Source organism: Anopheles bellator, chromosome 1 (assembly GCF_943735745.2).
Source record: "Anopheles bellator chromosome 1, idAnoBellAS_SP24_06.2, whole genome shotgun sequence".
NCBI classification, from domain to species: Eukaryota; Metazoa; Arthropoda; class Insecta; order Diptera; family Culicidae; genus Anopheles; species Anopheles bellator.
The window spans coordinates 18,884,233-18,895,672 of record NC_071285.1 but is presented as its reverse complement, the minus strand read 5'-3'; positions in this window follow the sequence as shown (position 1 = coordinate 18,895,672).

The window sequence follows — 11,440 nt, the reverse complement described above, 5'->3', positions numbered from 1 at the left end:
TTGTACAATTACGGCATGCGTCTAACGCTGGCCACAGCATCACCATCATCATCATCATCGTCATCATTTGCCAAAAGTTCGGTTTCGATTATAATCGCTCCCGATGGCCACTCGTGATAGGAAGCTCACTTCGAAGGTATTTTTCGAAGGTCGCCTTTTTTCCGTGTCTATCGTGCCCGTCTAGAGTAGCTGGCCCGAGTCACCTTCTCCGGCGTTAGCCAGTTTGAAACAGATACATCACGACGGGAGAGACAGAGGGGGGGGTGTGAGCACCCTGTCCCCCGATTGGGTCGAACAATAACTGTTATTATAGATGTTGTCTAATTACTTCTTTACTTAATTGCCCGTGAAATTAGCTTTCAGCTCTCGGAAGGGCTACCCGGTGGAGTGGCCATCATTTCATGGATCGGATGGAAACAGAAGGAAATTGGTCAGAAAAATGGGCAACAGACAGTTTTTCACGGTGGGGGGGCCAGCACGGTTGATGGGCGATGAGGGCGAGCCAAAAGTTTGAAGTTCGAGAAAATACGGTAAGCGTATAAAGAGAGGGCGAAAGAGAGACCAGAGACAGAACTGGCAACTTTCTGCTGCCCCCGGGCATTTCTGATTCTTGTGGGTAAATTGAATTATTTACTTTGGGAAATCATTTCGATTGAATTGGATTCTTAATTCCGCACACACAGAGACGGGCACACGGGTCAAAGTTTGGCGATCAAAATTTATCCTTTTCAGCGAAAGGTTTTCCCGCTTTTGTTTCAAAGTGCCCGGCTAATATGAGTTCTCGGTGCTCAGTCAGCAGCGCTTAAGAAACGCACGCCAAAGCGCGTCGTTGAAAATCAATTGAATAGAAAAAAAATGCAACGGAACTAGCCTGAAGGAAAAGTAAATGCCCTGTGCCGTCTGTTGATTTTGTCAGGCCCTTTTCGTGCGCGGGAAAACTTGTCCAAAAAGTCTGAATTCCGATCCGATATCCTAACGAACCCGCATATTTCTTGGGCATAAGTTTTATAGTCTGACCGAGACTCGCTTCTGCGGAATGGAAATTAGAAAATTGAATCAACGTGCCGAGGGTTTGATTGATCGTTGATTAATGAAGCACCGGTGGCACCTTCGACAGGGGAAAAATTTTCAACTGAATAATTCAAATCGATCCGTTGGTCGATCTACGCGCGATCGACAATTCGCGAGAAGTAATCCAATTAATGCTCTGCTGCCCAGACCAGAATGTGTGGCTTCGCTTGCTAACTCTCTCGCAGGACACTAGGGTCACCGAAACCCAGGGATTGATTGTGAAATTCGTTTGACTCACTCGCTGGAAGCCCTTTCCTTTCAGGACCACGAGGAGGAGGAGGGTTGTCGGTCGCTGCGATTGGCAATTCAGGCAACGTCTTCACCGTCGGGGAAAGGTGGCATCCCCGACACCGGATGGGCGGGCGGTCCGGATGTTGCTGGCTCGCATCCGCCGACCGCCGGCGGTACCATTTTCATTAAATTTCCGTTCACACAAATCCCCACCACAATTACTTCCGTGCGATTGGTCAACCACCACATTTGTCCCCGAAGGCCCCGGGCCGGCCGGTGAATAATTTGCATCGAAAGTTTCACTCGGCTCATCTCGCCTTCGGACGGATGTGCCGACCCCGTGCGCCTCAAGAAGAACAAGCGTCATAATAATAAAGAAAAATAACTGAAAGATGCCTATTCCGTATTCCGTGGACAATTCCCGCACACAAACATACAATACGTCACTAATGATTTCGGGGCCGGTCCATTGTTGTCCCCGCCCGAGGGGAGAAAGTTCGGGTTTCGGCGCCGTAAACCCTTGGCAGGGGGACACAGCATAATGTTGTTTGCGGACAAAGTGAACGTGAAAAGAGGGACCACAAAAATGGGAACCCGCGAATATGTCTGTGACAGTGAGGGGGAGAGTCCTCTCCGGTGCCAGGTCAGGCGTAAAGGAGGTCAGCATAATCAATCCGCTTCCGTTTCGTTGCGTTTATTCGTCATTCTTTGTATCGCCCCATGCTAAATGGGAATTTGGGCCATTCGGGATAATCGCGGGATGAATTGTGATCCTTAAAATGAACCCAACCTCGAATGAACTCCCTGGAAGCGGGGTTCACGCAGTGAACATCCGGCACCAGCGTGGGTATCCTTCCCAACGGGATGTCTGGATCGGCGTGTCCGTTTCCTTGGTAACCGTGGCACCGCTGGATGTGGGAAACTTCCTCACGGGAGACGCAGGAAGACGGGCCGCTCCCGTTTTGAAGGACGTGTTTTTGTTTTGACTCCGCACATCCTGTGACAGAGGCACGGTGAACTGCGCCTGCGCGCTTTCCCGTCACGTGCGAGTATCGCTGGAACTCACCAGCGTGAAGCGTGAATCTCATCTCACCTCATCGCCGTGCCTTATCGTCGGAAGGGTTGGTCTGTTGGGGGGGACAGTGTGCAGGGCAGGGTGGTATGCTTTTGGACACGCAACGCATAAATCACTCATCATCGCCAATGTTCCGGCATCTCGCAAGATTTATTGGCGCTGTCGGTTCAGTTGGGCTTCGGAAGGATGCTCTCAGTCGGTGTATTTAGATTCATATTCCATTTCGAAGTAACTTAACTCGTCAGTCGAGAGTCGGTTTTCATTGAAACGTTGCAGTGCCATTGGTTCGAGGTTAATTCACGGTTGGTTCGGAAGTTCATTGTGCGCCCCCCACAAAGCCGTTTCGTTGTGTTTATCACAAAAGGACCGCCGGCTACCACGGCGGGCTTGGTGCAATTAAGTCAGAAAAAGGGTCATTAGCTTCGGCTGCTGACCCGATTTCGCGGAAGGCAATCCGCTCCGTGCCCAAACTCCGTCGACGGTGCCGATTGCGTGAAAATACCCACACGGACTCGGTGCGTTATCCTGTGTATGTGTGTGAGGATGTGGGCCACCGGGAACTCATCGCCACCGTTCCGATCCGATCGGCCACCACCGTTCGGCTGCGGCACTCACGGCAGTTCGGGTCCCGGCCAGGCCAGCGCTCGGCCATCGCATCCTTTGGCGTGTGCGACGGCCGCCAGGATCCGGGAGCCAGTTCCGGAGTGTCCTTCGCAGCGGATGGACCTTTCACGCGCGCGCGTTCTTTCCTCTCTGTCCTCTGTCGCACTATCTCACCACCATTTTATCTAACTCCACCACTGGAGATCCCAGAGGAACGGCCACGTCTTCGAGAGTGTGTCCGCGTGTGTTTGTGTGTGCAATTTGGCAATGTCCTTGTGGCGAGGAGTTCGCGAGTCCCGTTTCTTATCGCAGTGTGGGCCGCGCTGATCTGTGGTTTTGACAGCGCTGATAATAGGAAAACGTGCTCAAAGAGAGAGAGAGAGCGAGAGAGAGAGAGCGCTTTGGGAAAGCGAGAGATCGAGAGCAGAAACAAGAGCGTCGTCGAGTGAGCGTGGAAAAAGTGTTGCGGAAAAGCATCGTCCGCCGATTATCTAACGGTCAGTGCGAAGAGTTTTCCGGTGCTACGCGTGGAAAAACTGTGGAAAACTGCGCTCGAGGAGCGAGTGAGGAGCTGTCTTAAAGTGCTGGTTCGTTGCGTGGCGGGTTTGTGGTGACGAGAGCAGCTCGCGGCTCAGGGCCACTCCTCGAGACGCGTGGGCTTTGTGTTTGTGTTTTGCGTCCCTTCCAATATCGGCCCGGTGGCCGCGGGGAGTGACCGCATATTTTTAATACCCCGGAAAAATCAAAACAACGTTCCGGTGGAAGCGCGTAAGTAGGCCACAGAGCACGAGCTGGCCAGCTGGGTGGGAGGGATCCTGATTTTCTGCAACTCATCTCGCCGACCCCGTGGATGGAGGGATTGGGTGTGCGGGAGGGGGGCGAAAACTTTCACCAATAAAGCAGCGTCCGGCGTCCCCTTTTACGACGGATGGCATTCTTCCGACGCCGAGCCGAGGAAGGATTCCGGCATGGCGACCGGCGAGCCGCCACGGAGCAACTTTTCTTCTCATTACGCGCATACCAATGCGTGGGCGCGGCCAGTGAGGGGCGAGGGGGGGTGCTGTGGAACCGGGGACGGGGCCGGGGCCAAAGTTTTGACTGCAGAGCCACGGTACGGCTGAAGTGACTTGTCTCGGAGAGCCCAAGCAACCAAGCGGGCCGGAGATGGGCGTAAAATGCTTCAACAGCGTCGTCGGAAAGGCGATCCGGCAGAAGGCGATGGCGGGGCTGGCGGGCACCAGACCATCCCCCGTCGTAGCGTAGAGCCTGCGGGTGCTGAAAGGCACCGAAACATGGCAGGGAACGAGCGAGTGCGCGAGAGGGAGAACAAGCAAGCAAACAAATTAAATTAAAAGAGGTTCGAGGAAAATGCGAAGCGAAGGCTGCGGACGTTTAGCGGCCGGGAAGCGAAGACAGCCTGTCGGTGGTTGGTGGCTGCTGTCGGTAGCCGAAGAAAATAAACTCGCCAAATAACGTTAGCCTGGGAGTGCAACCAATATTCGCACGCGGAGTAGCGTCTGCCGGGGGGGTTTGGTGAAATGAAACGCCACGGTGCGAGGCTGCGAATGGGTCACGGTGGGTTGGACGGACCCAGGGCAGGGCACTTTAAGGAGTCCGCGGGGTGGATAAAAATCGAGCCCCCTTTGCGGAAGGTTCATGTCGGCTGCTTGGGGTGCGCTTCAATTTATGGAGTGTCGGTCGTTATGGTTCAAAATTCGATCGGACTTTAATCGGGAGATCGCAAAGAGGCAATTGGAATGGCAGGCCGAAAAATAGTATACCAGTCTTGGAACGCTAGTTTTGCTTGAATGTTTGCTTTCAACGGAACAAGTTCATTGTCAACACGCGCTATTGGGGCTTGGCTGGACAGCAAAAGTTCAATATTAAAGGTTTAAGTTCGTTTATGGGAATTGTCGAAGCCTCAAGGCACTAAAGGGCTCAATTCAGTCATCTGAGGTGATGTGTTAAGTGTGGTTCATTATTAAAGGTGCAATACTTCAACCAGATGCATTCTTACGGTTCGAACTGACATCTTCTGTATCGATCGATGGATTTGAATTTGGTTGCTCTAACGATCGAGTACATTCGTAACGATACAACAAAATACTTCGAAACTGGAGTCCAGAAACCACAGGATCACTGGAACCGGATTACCGGTTTTCAAAATCACCTTCGCTTGCTTCTTTGAGAAAGATTTTATCATTGCTACGCTTTTTTAACATTTGCCATACTAACGGTAAGAGAGCAATTAATTGTTGGCCTCGAAATATGTGGCAAGGATTTTAGTCTCTAGAGTCGGTAGAAGTCTGAGTTTAGTTTCGAGAGTTTCCTCAACGATTGATAAATTGATTAGACAGACAGAAGACGGAAATTGCTTATGGGATGTTCAAAAGATTAGAACCGAAGTTCATACTATATCAGAATTAATCCTTGAGTATGTTAATTGAGTTGATCTTATGTATGTATTAATCTTTGTATGAGTTGAGAATACACCTCGAAAATTAGTAAAGAAAAGAATACAAAGCAATACAATTCAGTCGATGATGATATGTAGGTCGAACGCGATGAGAGTACCAAACAATCAGCATAATAAAAAAATACAGGAAAAGCAGGAAAAGCGTGAGGAAGAAGAAGAAAATTTGTTAGCGAACAGAGATTATTGAGTACAGTTGGTACCTCACTGATTGACTAAATCCTAAAGGAAGCGAAAGGACGGAGGCCACCGCCCTACCGAAGCCGTCCCGAAAGGTCCTAATAAACTCAACGCGTGGCCCCAGACCCAGCGACGTCGATGGCTGCGAAACTTGTTCATAAACAATCATTTGCTTGTTTTACATAGCGCAATCGCACCCACACCCACACACACACACACGGGGATCCAGGGCCCCTTGAAACGGTCCACCGATGGCGCGTGTTTTTCCATCTGGTTTATCAACTTTCCCAGCATCGGCAGCGTGCGGGTGTTGAGCAAAATCGCGAAAACGTAGAATAAATTCCACTCCCCCGGATCTGACTTTAGCCCGCGCCGGGGTGGCTGGTGGGGAGCGGAGGAGGGACGTGAAACAAAAACAAGTGCCCACCGCGTGCCACATTTTTCCCCTTAATTCACCCACGGAAAAGCGGTGGAAAGCGGCACCGGTAGTCGGCTGCTTTTTATCTGCGCACAATGGGCCAATATTTTTTAGCTCACCAAAACACGCTCCCGAAGCTCCCAGGATGCAACGAAATCGGCCATTTAGTGCACTCTGTGCACTACCCCGCGTGTCTAGTAGTGCCCCGGGACCTCCGCCGGCGGTACAGAGTTTTGATGGCGCCCGCAGGTAAGGGCCACAAAAAAAAGGACGTTCAAAGAGAAACTCCGTCTGAAGGATTTTCCTGCTTTCGCTCGTAAACTCGCACATCAGAGATCGAGCGTGGCGCCCGAACCGAAATGGCCAGAAAAAAAAACACGAGCGGAAAATATTCCTCCTTTGACACACATGCACACGCCCAGTCTCGCACACCGGTTGCAATGTTATTGCTGCGGTATTTTTTGCCCAAAACTTCGCTTCCGTCGCACCTTTCTCCGTCGATACCTTCAAGTAGGAGCCGGTTTGGCCCGGGCAACGATAGAAACTCTTCGTTTTAACCACCACAACCCCGGTTGGCGGTCTAGTCCGGACCCGGACGTGTATTGGCAGGTGGCCGAGATGAACCCGGGGACGAAGCCACAACAATTTTGGGATAATATTTGAAATATTTAAGCCCCTCCTAGCGACCCACCCGAAGCTCCGCTCACCTGCCCGGAATCGAGCACTTCATTTTGGATGCCGAACGCTGCTGGCACGACATTCCTGTCGCTAGATCTTCATTTTGCTGCACCGGAACCATGTGATGCGGCCTCGGTGTGCTGCGGTGACGGGAATCTTCATTCAGCCCCAGACCAGTCAGTCGGTTAAAGTTGTTACCATCTCGAGTGCTTGCCATTTGAATGTAAATTCGTATCAAAACAGGACTCGGAACATTGGGCCCACTTCCAAAGCCTCAAAACGCCTCGCACGGCGGAACTTTTAATGTGGCTTTTCGTCGTCTTATTTCATCGGGGCACCCTCGGGCGCTCGGTGAGACACTGTCCCCAGCGTGTCTCAGCTGGAGTTGATTAGTATCTGCATTATTTCCCACCAACGCCATCACCATCGTCAGCCTCTTTGAAGATCGGAAGGCTTCACCGGAGCATCGCCCTCGCCTTATTCGGTCCTTAACCCACCGTGTGTGGCAACGAAGCGCGGTGTGCCAGTTCCGTCGCCGTCGGCTCTGAAGTCGAGAAGAAGCGGCGCCTCACGCTAATGATGAATGAGAGCACTTCCGGCGCCTTGCTGGCCTTCCGAGGGCATGGCAGACGCCGGTGAGAAATTCAATTCACCGTACGCTTCATTAGGAGGATTTATAATTTACAATCTCATTTGCAGCGCTCATTACGATTTAATGTGTAGCGCCGGGTTATTAAAAGCACTTTGTGGACACGACGTACGTCTCCGTCGCCGCCGTCGTAGGCCGCGTCGGCTGACACTGTCTCGAGTGCCGGGAGATGCAAGGAATTAATCTGTGGTTTTTCCCGTCACTCACTTCACGTGTTCATCTTTCTTTCTAACGGGCGATGGTTGCGATTGAGCATCCTCGAAGAAGTGGGCAATCTGTGCGAATGTGTGCCTCATTAGATGGCACTTATTCTCGGTGCCCAAGGAGGGCGCACTGCACTGTGGGGAATCTGTATGGAGCAGGCAGGCAGGATTCGGATGGTTTCAGGAAGAATCTACGGAGTTTTTTAAGCTTGTTTGTTTGCTTTGCATGTGGTTCGGTCAAATTCAACATTGAGTCTCTTATACACACGATCGGGAATACTAAATTAGCAAATTTTCAATACTTCAAGGTACTTTAACTCCCCGAGTTATGCAATCGGCATGACACGTGCTCGGATATCAATCGTAGTATTAACTTTCTAATGTTTAGTCATCTGCAAATATCGAAATTCGGATAAACATATTATCTTTTATGCGCGTAAACATAGAAAGCAGTATTAATTAGTTGATTTTTTTATCCAGACTCATGTTGATATTGTCGATTTTCTATCAAGTAATTGTCCTGTTTTTGTGTGGCCATTTATATCCATTCGGTAAATAGTTTATCAAGTCAAATCGAATCATTTATCAAAGAACGATCTATTGCCTTTCAAATGATACAGGATAAAGGTACGTAGGTAAAAGTAAACATCGTGCATACCGATCGATTTAAAGTATTCAATGAATGTTTGCTTAAAAGAATATTTGTTTCATTATTTTGACTTTGACAGATCAATTCTAGGAATTTCCGCAACGCAGGTCATAGTTATCTTATCTTTTTGAAGGAAATGCAACTGAAATCCTCTGAAAAAGTCCAATGTCTGCTTTTGGCTCGATTTGGTTGCATAACTTCAGGCGTAACATATTGCAGTAATGCTGCCTGCGACCAAACACGAAAGACAATCCCGGTCGGCCGTTGGTCATTTCGGTGACCACCAGAATCGATAAATCGCAGATGAAATTATGATTTAATGTTGGTCCATAAAATCAGTCTTCGGGTGAAACCACACGAGCTGCACCGGTGTCACCAGAGACCAAGTTAAAACGGTCTAAGGTCCCTAGCAGCCTAGCCTAGTCCGTCCGGGCCGGATGATGACGACGACGACGATGGTGATGGTGATGCGATTTCAATAAATGTTGTCCAGTTGTTGTTCACCCGGTTGCCGAAAATCCTTACGGATGACGCCACGTTGCAATTTTGCAGCGGGTTGTTTCGCAGCATTTCGGAGAGCCGATGCAACCGTTTGGTGTGCCTGGCCACCGTCAGACCAGGATGCAATAGAGTGTCCGGGAATTGTAGTGACCATAAACCACAAACAATGGCGACGGGTGGACTTAATTGTCGTTGCGATGCACGCCCGAGAGTAGATTTGGTTTCGCTTTGGACTGGAGCATGGCCCTACGCACTAGGCCCTGCTGACCTTAATGCAGCGGCTGCACTTGAAGGTCACCAGCGTACGGCCCTCGAACGATGGCGAGATTTGTCACCGTTCCAATTCCACTAGCAGTCTGGAACGGAGCAAAGGTTTCACAATGCACCCAAACTGGGACCACAATCTGCAACAAAGCATAAGTAACGGGCCCCCAATAGAGGCTGGATGCCGGGTTTTTCGGGCCTAGATCCGAAGGGGCCACCCCAAAACATTAGTCGTTTAGCCTTCCGGTGACCACGGGGCAACATGTTTAAAGCCGCATGCCTGTTAACAAACTGTTTCTGTTTTGCTCACGATTTCGGTCAGCACAGTCCTTAACCCGAACGGGTCGGTGTTTGTTTGACCCCTGCGCCGGTCCGGGGAGGGCTCACCCGAGGCTCGGGAAAATCAATATTCAACATTAGACTGCGTTCCGAGTTCGATTCGATGTCGATGTTGAGCAAAGATCGTTTGGCCCCCCTCCGGACGTGGAGGATGAGGTGACCCAAATTTCTCAAGAAAAACGGAACATCATCCGTGTGCTGTAGGTGGTCCGCTACTGAATATGGAGATTGGAATTGTGTAGCGGGTGAAGGAAACGTCTCAATCGGTGTTGTTGTTTGTGGTTTCATTTTGGTCCTTTGATGGTGCCAGCAGCGTTTGATCCAGCGGCAGTTCCTGTTAATCGCAGCCCGTAAACCGTTTAGGTCGCCTCAGACAACTTAGCATTCCGTGTTGATTTCTTTTGAATGATTTAACCATTTTCTTGTCATGTTTGCTCCGTCACCTTCTGGGAATGGCATCCGTATCTGGCGGTTACCATCGTCATACGCCACACTGCGAAGGTAGCACTCGCTTTAAATCGGGTTCTTGTGGTTGTGTCAAACATCAGCCACAGCGTTTGCTGTTGGTACTTCCGTGGCCAGAACTGCTCTTTGGCATTTGTAGGGTAACATTCTTACTTGACTTTCGATGTCCTTGAAGCGAATTTAAATTATGCTCCACATTCCATGCACCGTGTTTTGTTAGCCTTTCCTCCAAACCAGAAACAATCCAGGCCCCCAACAGGCAATTAACACTCCACCCGCCCGGCAGGCTCTCTTCCGTTTGTTTTCATAATCAAACGCCATTAATTTTAATTTATGATACACACACTCACGCACAAACAGTGTCGGCAATTAACTTCGGCAGGCCATTCGGCGGGTTTCGGGGTCCTCATTATCAAAAAACCGGGAGACACTTCCGGCACCCGGGACTAACTTCCCAGAGGCCGTACAACATAAATCCTGGGCGGGCGGTTTGAAAGAAAACTTCGGCAGAACTTTTCTCACCTTTATCTCACCACGGCCGCGGCACCGGATCCTTCCGCGGAAACTTGGCAGTCGCAGTGGAAAACATTAGTAGCTGCCTTTTCGGTTAAGACCCTGCTTTCTAATTCGAAACGCCACGTGGAACCCGTCCCATGAGTCGTCCCATCGCAGGGTAAGGGGTGCCCCCTTTTATTTCGTAAGCTTTTCGTAACCAAGAGGCCGTAGCGGAACGCGGCGTGTTGTTGCTGGTGGCCCGTGTGGCCCATAAAACACCGAACATGGGGTGTGAAAATGAGCTGTTGGGCTGTGTGCTACTATCAGTTCGATATGGTAATTAAATGTTCGCGTGTGCACACAAACACGCATACAGGGGCATCCTCAAGGACCTCGTGGCCTCGGCTCCGGACCGGAAGCATCTAAGAGGATTTGATTCGGTTGTGTCACGCGAGGCGAGCGATTGAAAATTTGGCGCCTACCGTTATGCTACGCGGTTAACACGGGTTGCGTTAACTTGCGCCCCCTTCCGAGCGCGGGATGTCCTTGTGGTTTCGTCCTTTTGCGCCATCCTGACGCACGTACAGGGTGTCGCGTGTTTTTTGGTCGCCTTTTTATGTATCGGGCTTGCAACGCCCGATACGGTTTTATGTGTTCGGCGTGCCCCGTATCTTTGATGGGTTTTCGGGCGGGATTACGATACGCCCGGCACGGGTGCTCTCATGCGTTATAATGCTACGCTTGCGATGCGATCCGGCACCGAAGCCAGTTCGCATGAAATTAGGAATATCACCGTTCCCGGTGATCGGCCACGCGTTTAAAGCTCAGCAGCAGCAGCAGCGGGAACAGAAGGTGTGAGCTAATCCGATGAGGGATTTGAAGGATGATGCTGGCGGGCGGACCGGAAAAACGAGCCCAGGATAAACGGCTTCATCCCCGTTTCAAACGGATGCTTATCGGCCGAACCCACCAAAACAGCTTATCAATCCCAAGCGCCACAGTGGACGCTGGCTCCACCGAATACTGTTCGGGTGCGCCTCGGGGAATGTTTGAAATTAACGGGCGAACATCAACGACAAGTGGGTCGTGTGCGTGAAAAGCGATCGATAGCTGGCGTCTGCGGCCACGGCACGGCACGGGTGGGCC